This window comes from Tenrec ecaudatus, chromosome 16 (genome assembly GCF_050624435.1).
Source record: "Tenrec ecaudatus isolate mTenEca1 chromosome 16, mTenEca1.hap1, whole genome shotgun sequence".
NCBI lineage: Eukaryota > Metazoa > Chordata > Mammalia > Afrosoricida > Tenrecidae > Tenrec > Tenrec ecaudatus.
In genome coordinates this window covers 24,808,197-24,816,349 of record NC_134545.1, presented here as the reverse complement: position 1 = coordinate 24,816,349, position 8,153 = coordinate 24,808,197, and positions in this window count along the sequence as shown.

The window sequence follows — 8,153 nt, the reverse complement described above, 5'->3', positions numbered from 1 at the left end:
GGGTCACTCGGTTAGCATTGACTCAATGGCAATGAGTTTGGTTTTTTGTTTGGAATAGACATTATTCTATCACAGACAGGACTGTACTTCAAGTTAGATCTTGAAATGTCCTTTTTGATCATGAATGCAAGGCCATTCACCTTGATATGTCATTCCTGGCTTAGTAGACCATATGGTTTTCTGATTCAAAATTGTCAATACCAGTCAATAATATCCAAGACTACGTGGCAAGAATGCGGTTTTGCCATTATCACCTGAAACAATGATCTATACATACATTTCTGCAGGGGTTACCAGATAACCATTCCAGGAAGCGCCCTACTCCATCGCTTATCTAAATCAGCGATGCTTTGTGCCTGGTTACCCATATTAATGACCTTGCTCGCCACCTTCCTAAGGTAGGAGACCATCCTATTGATAAAGCCTAAAAGGAATTTTTATTGCAAAGAAAGGGCTGTTATATTTTGAATTTCGAACAAACTAAATCTTAAATTATGTTTCTAGTATTTTGGTTAACAACAAGGTAACTCTTTCACCTCTTCTAGCCCTGTGGCATGAGTTTTAACATCTATTAACCTTTAGGTTGACACCTGGAAGTCTTTACCTCAATTTCCTCAATACGCCCTTCAACAAGAAACTAGTGAGAGATTTGAGGGTGATTGGCCCCTACTATTCAGAACTTCTTTTCTAAAGGATTAGGTGTTTCTTTGCACCAGGCTTTCTACTGTTAAAAAATATGTAACAGTAGAGACTGGAGAATGTACAGTATTTTTAAAATCATTTTATTAGGGGCTCATACAACTCTTATCACAATCCATACATACATCAATTGCATAAAGCACATCTGTATATTCATTGCCCTCATCATTCTCATAACATTTGCTCTCCACTTAAGCCCCTGGCATCAGCTCCTCATTTTTCCCCTTCCTTCCCGCTCCCCCCTCCCTTGTGAACTCTTCATAATTTATAAATTATTATTTTGTCATATCTTGCCCTGTCCGACGTCTCCCTTCACCCACTTTTCTGTTGTCTGTCCCCCAGGGAGGAGGTTACATGTAGAGCCTTGTAATCGGTTCCCCCTTTCCAACCCACCCTCCCTCCATCCTCCCAGTATCGCCACTCACACCCCTGGTCCTGAAGGGATCATCCACCCAGTTCCTATCTGTACCAGTGTACATCCCCTGGTCTAGCCAGATTTGTAAGGTAGAATTGGGATCATGATAGTGGGAGAGAGGAACCATTTAGGAACTAGAGAAAAGTTGTATGTTTCATCGTTGCTACATCACACACTGACTGGCTCATATCCCCCCTGTGACCCTTCCTTAAGGGGATGTCCAATTCCCTACAGATGGGCTTTGGGTCTCCACTCTGCACTCCCCCTCATTCACAATGATATGATATTTTGTTCTGATGATGCCTAATACCTGATCCCTTTGACAACTTATGATCGCACAGGCTGGTGTGTTTCTTCCATGTGGGCTTTGTTGCTTCTGAGCTAGATATCCACTTGTTTACCTTCAAATGTACAGTATTTTAACCACATCGTTATACCTAGATTTTCAGTAGTCCTAAATTCTTTGTTATCACTTTTTAATGTTCCTGCAGATGGTCCACATTTTACTGTAAGCTTTGTAGTGCCTTTTCTCCTTAGTAATCATGTCCATCAGAGGGCTGATATTTATTTCCTTTCACGGAGGGAAACCTACAAGAGCCCTGGTGGTGTCGTGGTTACATGTTGGGCTGCAGTCAGCATGGCTGGCAGTTCAAAACCACCAGCAGCTTCACCAGAGACAGACTGGGCTTCCTACTGTCGTAAACAATTGCTGTCTTGGAAACCCACCAGGGTCACTATGAGTCAGCATTGACTCAATGGCATTGAGAGGGCTTAGGAAAACCTACAATTTACCTGGACTGTAATGTCTCAATTTTACTGAATCACTCAGCTATTTCTTTAGAATTTCCCATGCTAATTTACAGCCCTTGCACTTTAAAAATGAGTCTACATTGCTGAACTATGTTGATGACTTACTCATCCGCTCAACTCCCATCAATCTGCATTGATGACCGCATGATCTTATCGAAATATTTAACTATTGGAGCACATAAGGTTTCTAAAGAAAAAGCTCAGTTAACCCAGACTTCTGTTACATATTGGGGCAATTTGATTTCTGAAGAAGGCATTTCTATTATTCTAATTGGAAATGAATTACTTTTGCTCTTTCTGTCCCCAAAACTAGAAAAAAATTTTAAATTGCATGGGCTTCTGGGGCTACTACAGCACTTGAAGTCTAACCTTTTCTTGTTAGTCCAATCCCTGTACAAATATGTGAAAACTCCTGAACAGATTCTTTCCACACTGCCCTGGGGGCTCCCACCGCACAGCCATCGAGTCCACGCTGACTCACAGGGGCCCACGTCAGGTTCCCAAGGCTGTCCATCTTTATGGAAGCAGATGCCCTCAGCTGTCTCCAGAGCAGTGGATGGGCTTGAACAGCTGAACCGAATCCCTGGCCATAAAGTCCATTCAAACCCGTAGTGACCTTATATCGGGTTTCTGACACTGTCACTCTTTATGGAAGCAGACAGTCTCATCTTTTCCCCATGGTGCAACTAGTGGGCTTGAACCACTGATCCCTGAGTTAGTAACAATGATCCCACAACACTATCATGGCTCCTAACCTCCCTCTGGTGCTGCCATAAATAACAAGAGCAGACTTGTTCAATACTTTACTACTCCTGTCTGAGATTTCTGTAGTAAAAGCATGTGCTCATCAGCTTAAAGGAGTCCTTTAGGTGGCCGGGATCGGAGGTAAAACAAAAAAACAAAAAAACTTGTGGATGAAGTCACCAAACAAGCTGCTTCTCACGGGTTATTTTGACTCTGATGGAAACAAACAAACAAGAGCACTCTGATTTGCTTAATGAATTAACTCTAGGAAAAGAGTTAAACAATTCACTAAAATGAAGGAAATTAAGAAATGGCAAGCAACAGATTGTTCTCAGGATCCCACAACATATTACTATTATTTGGGCTGAATCAGAGGCCTATCTTACCTAAACCATTTCATGTCCCTATGTTTAAAACTCTCCATGAAAGATTAGGATGAGTGAAAATAATACAGATTTTAAAGAAATACTGGTAGGGACAACTGCTCTATTTGTTTCCACTACATCCTAGGCAAATCGTTTGAGACGCCATCTGAGAAATGGCCATTTCCTGCAGATCCTGTCCTTGAACCATTACCTTCAGAACCTCTCTTTGAATGGGCAATTAGGTTTTATCCAGGTCCCACCTTCAAATGGTTAAAAAAATACGTATTGCTAATAGTTTGCAGGTGTTTACATCGGGTAGAGACCTTTCCCAAGAACTGTGTCCCTGCGACCTTTGGAGCTAAGAAACTTCTTGGAAACATAGTCCCATCTGGGGAGAACCAACAATTATTTTCCGTGATTAGGGAACCCATTTTACTGGTCAAGTAATTTTAAAAAATATATTTTAAAAATTCACATTTATCAGAGACTTCATTGCCCTTATGATCCTTGGTCTTGTCATAGAAAGAACTAATGATATGATAAAAATCCAATTAGCCAACCTTTCTGAGTCTTTAACCTTATCCAGGACTGATGTCCTTCCCTGGGACCTTCTAAATGTGAAATGCACACTGTGTGAGCCAAATACATTAACCTCCCATGAAAGTAGTCCTGGAAAGCCTATGACTATCTTCTTTTTAAAATTTATTCCGATTGCAATTTAGTTCAACCTAAATAATTAAGATACTGTCCATCTTTGATTCAATACTCTAAAGAGAACCTTTCAGGAGTCAAAGAAGCTTTTAACAACAGCCAAAGCTTAGAAACACGCCCCAAAAAAACCCAAAATCTACTATTGAACCAGGTGATTGTGTACACCGGAAGAGGCACCAATGAAAAGGTTTCCTGGAGTATTATTGGGAAAGAAAATTTGTGATCCTTCTCATTAATCAGTGTGCTATCAAATTACAAGGAGTTAAAATGTGAATCCACCAATCTCAATTGAAGAGAACTAAAGCAGTCTCCTGGACCATTCAATCCGCTGAAGCAGTGGTTCTCAACCTTCCTAATGCCGCGACCCTTTCATACAGTTCCTCATGTGGTGGTGCCCCCCCAACCATAAAATGATTTTCTTTGCTACTTCATCACTGTCATTTTGATACTGTTATGAATTGGGCGACCCCTGTGAAAGGGTCGGTCGACCCCCAAAGGGGTCACGGCCCACAGGTTGAGAAGCACTGCATGTAAGGACTTAAACTACAATTCAGACACCCTGTGTTAGTCAGGGTCGACTAGAGAAACAAATTCATAGACACTCGTGTGTATAACAAAGAGGTTTATATACAAGAGCAATTGAATGTTGAGAAAATGTCCCGGCCCAGTTCAGATCAAGTCCATAAGTCCAATGTACGATATGTACGTATGTACAAAGTCCATTTGTACGATACCAATCTATAAAGTCCTCTTCAGACTCATGAAATACATGCAATGATATCAAATGCAGGAGGATCACAGGCCAGTGGGTGGGAAGTCTTGTGGATCCAGTGGCGTTGTAAGCATCCCAGCGCTGGCAGGGGTCTCTAAGTGCCTTCTCCGGCTCCAGAGGGCTGGTTGCATCAGGGTAGGTCCATGTGGTTTCTCCAGCTCCCACAGCATAGCACCAGGTGTCTTTTCAGTAGCGCATCTCTCAGGGAGTGAGCAGAGAGAGAGTAGAATGTCTCCCGCCTCCAAGGACGAAAATCCAGGAGTTCCCAGAATTCTTAGGAGAAGGCCATGCCCACACAGAGGCCTCATTGGTTATATCTTGAATGACAGGCCAAACTCCACCCCTTCACTCATAATCCTCTCAAACTGACGCCAGATTATGTAACGACCACACACCCCTATGGCCATGGCCAGAAGCAAATGCTATCTGAGATTGATGCTTATGCAAAACCCTGAAAGTGCACCTCTTTATCTTTCTTCCTTTCTTTTTTTTTTTTTTAACTTTTGCTATAGTCCTGTCTCTAATATTTTCCTGGATTGGACAAATATTTATGCTCACCATTTAAAAAGATGTAATTGTTGGGTTTCTGATGCCTTCCCAAACTCAAGTCAATCTGGCCTTCCCTCGTGGGTCTCTGTACTATTACAAGAAATCTCCATTACCAGAATCTTCTAGACCAATTAATGGTAGTTTCCACATTGTAGGTCCATATCTACAACTGTGGGACAGATATGTCTAGTTAAATTCCTCAGCAGGGAAACTAAGTCAAGTTGTTCCCCTTTGCTGGGAATAATACAACCATATTCATATGACTAACCCAGTGCTCATCAGACCTATGAGATGATGGCTTCTCATGTCCAAATATGATTAAAATGCACCAGTTAATAACTTCACGAGCTACCAATTGGCTCACCTCTACTGACTACAATGCATTTAAAATTGGGTCACCTTGATGGCATCTTTTGTGAAGCTAACTTTGGACCCTGACTCTACCAGGTTGAATAGGAAGTAGTACACTGGGCCTGAGTTAGACAATTTTAAGGGAATGCTGTACCAATTAAAGCTCCTATCGAAAGAGCTTGGCATCCTCGATCAGTGTTTCATTGGTTTGATCATTTAGCAGTAGTTATTGCGCTTCAGTTAGGACTTGAAGCTGTTACGGCACGTTAGAAGCATTCCTAAGTACGTTCAAACTTCCCTCAGGGACTTAAGACATCAATATCTGTGACAGTTAAGGTTTCGTGTCAGATTGAGTGGGTTGGGATTTATCAGTGGTTTTGCAATTAAGTTCTAGTGATCCCTTATAATGAGCCCTCCTCCAGTCCTTTGGGTTTGAGTTAATGGCCTGCCATATTGCCTGCCAATCCTGGCAGTCATCCGCAGTCTCCCATCATACTTACTGACCTTGGGTTCATTTACCTGTGCAGCTACAATCTGCTGCTCTGGGGGTCGATCAGCCCCTACAGTTATGCAAATCAGAAGCCTTCAACCTAACATCTGACCCGCAGAGTTAAAACTTGCCTGCTTCTGCAAGTGTGTGAGCGCATCCTTGATATCAACCTCTCTGGCATCAGGTAGACATTGGACTGCAAACTGCAACATCAATGGTTCACACTTGCTAGCCACTCCTTAGGAGACCCTATGCGCCCATGAAGATTTACAGCCATAGCTCTACGTGGGGTTACTGTAAGTCAGAATCAACTCAATGACGGTGAGTTTGGGTTGGACTTTTATATATATTCATATATAAGCTTGCTTTGCTTGTTTAGAGAACCCAGCCTAAAACAATATTGAAAGAGCTGTGATGAGAAAATCCAAACTAGAATCGCTCTTGACCTCCACGCCGCAGCCCAGGGAGAGATGTTTGTGTTCTAATGAAATCTGATTGTTGTGTCTATATTCCTGACGATCGTGCTAACTCTGCACTCTACATTAATCATATGCAATAGGTAGTAGCTCATCTTAACGATCCTGTTCCCGCCTTAAACATATGATGAGTAATTTGTTTTCCTATTAGAATGGATGATGGGAAAGAAACCTTACCTCTGAAAGACCATGGATTTTGAAGAAATGGAAATTCCTGAGTAAATAGCGTGGCTCTTCCCTTTGGCCAGTGCCCTTTCTCCAAAGGATTCCTATTCACTTGGCCCCGCTCCCACACAACTCTTCTTTGAAAAAGATCACAGAAGTCAAAGCCCAAGCTACAGCATTGTGAAGATGGTGGTGGTAGTGCCTGGCTAGCTACATAATAGGGATTGAAATCTTAAAGGCTTATCAAGTTGAACAGTGACCTGTGAACACATGATACCTGACATCCTTTCATAAGGAGGGTCTGGGGCCTTGAAAATCTGTTTAGCATAGGCAGCCATCTAATACATATGAAAAGAACCCTTGTAGAAGATGAGCTGCTCCGTTATGACTGATATAAGACCTGCTCACCCTGAAGATGAGACTCTACATGTAACCCAGTGAGAAGTTGATGTAGAGGAAGTCGATGTAGAAGGAGATACTCAAGACAATTATCACACAAAAATAATAAAAATTTTAAAAATAATTATCACTGAATTTCTATAGAAATTTTTATCAGAAGTGGGGATCACGAAGGTAAAATGGTCACTTCTGGGAGCTGTTATCCTCTTCTTGTGCTAATTCATTGCTATAGATGATTTCCCTTTTAATTGTCTTTCAGATACCAGCAGTCACACTCAGAAGATAATCAGCCAAAACCAGATTAAACTAGTTCAGGCTACCACGCATGGGCAAAGCCTGTGAGCCGATGGAACTGAGTCGTTAAATTCCCCAGCAAAAAGGCCTGATTTCCCAGAGCACAAAACCTGGAACATGTCCTGTACACCTGCCCAGTGATTTTTGAAATTGCATGGCCCTTTACATCAAAGCTACATGAGTTCAACAGATTCCCAGTCCTACTCCATCCCTCTGAATGAGCAAATATTACTTAGCTGTTCATTTACCTCTACGTCTGCGAATCCTCCAGTATTCATGGAGTCAGCCTGAGGAACTAGCCTCCAGACTCCTTGCTCAGTGCTTTACAATAAAGCTACTTTCTCTTTCTGTGTGTGCGCTGGGCACATTTGGACAAGGATCCTTTGGGGTTCATCTACTAAGGTATTCAAAAGAACTAGGTGCTTGCCGTGCTGAGAAAACCAAAAAGACCAGCCCACTGCCATCAAGTCGATATAGACCCAGCCCAACAGGCAGAACAACCCGTGCGAGTTTCCGAGACGCTGCTCTCTATGGGAGCAGAGAGCCCCATCCCAAGGAGCAACTAACTGGTGGTTTCAAACTGCTCACCTGGCAGTTAGCAGTTCCACGTATAACCACTACCTACTCCAGCCACCAGGGGAGCTTGGTCTCATAAGAGGTTTCTGCCAAATCTACAGGGCATGGTTCTGTCCTAGTGGATGAGTGTTATTGAACTTGGCCCCCTATGTCTAATCCTCATTGTTTCCTTGAACAAGATTCAGTCCCTTAAGCTTTTTAGTATGTATAAGGGCACAGCCCATGTATTTTTATCTAAAAATCTCTCCCATAGATGAATATTGCCCTTTTCTCAATTATATTTTAATTCTATGCCAGTTGCTAGTTAAATAATATGATTATCAGATGTACCAAAGAC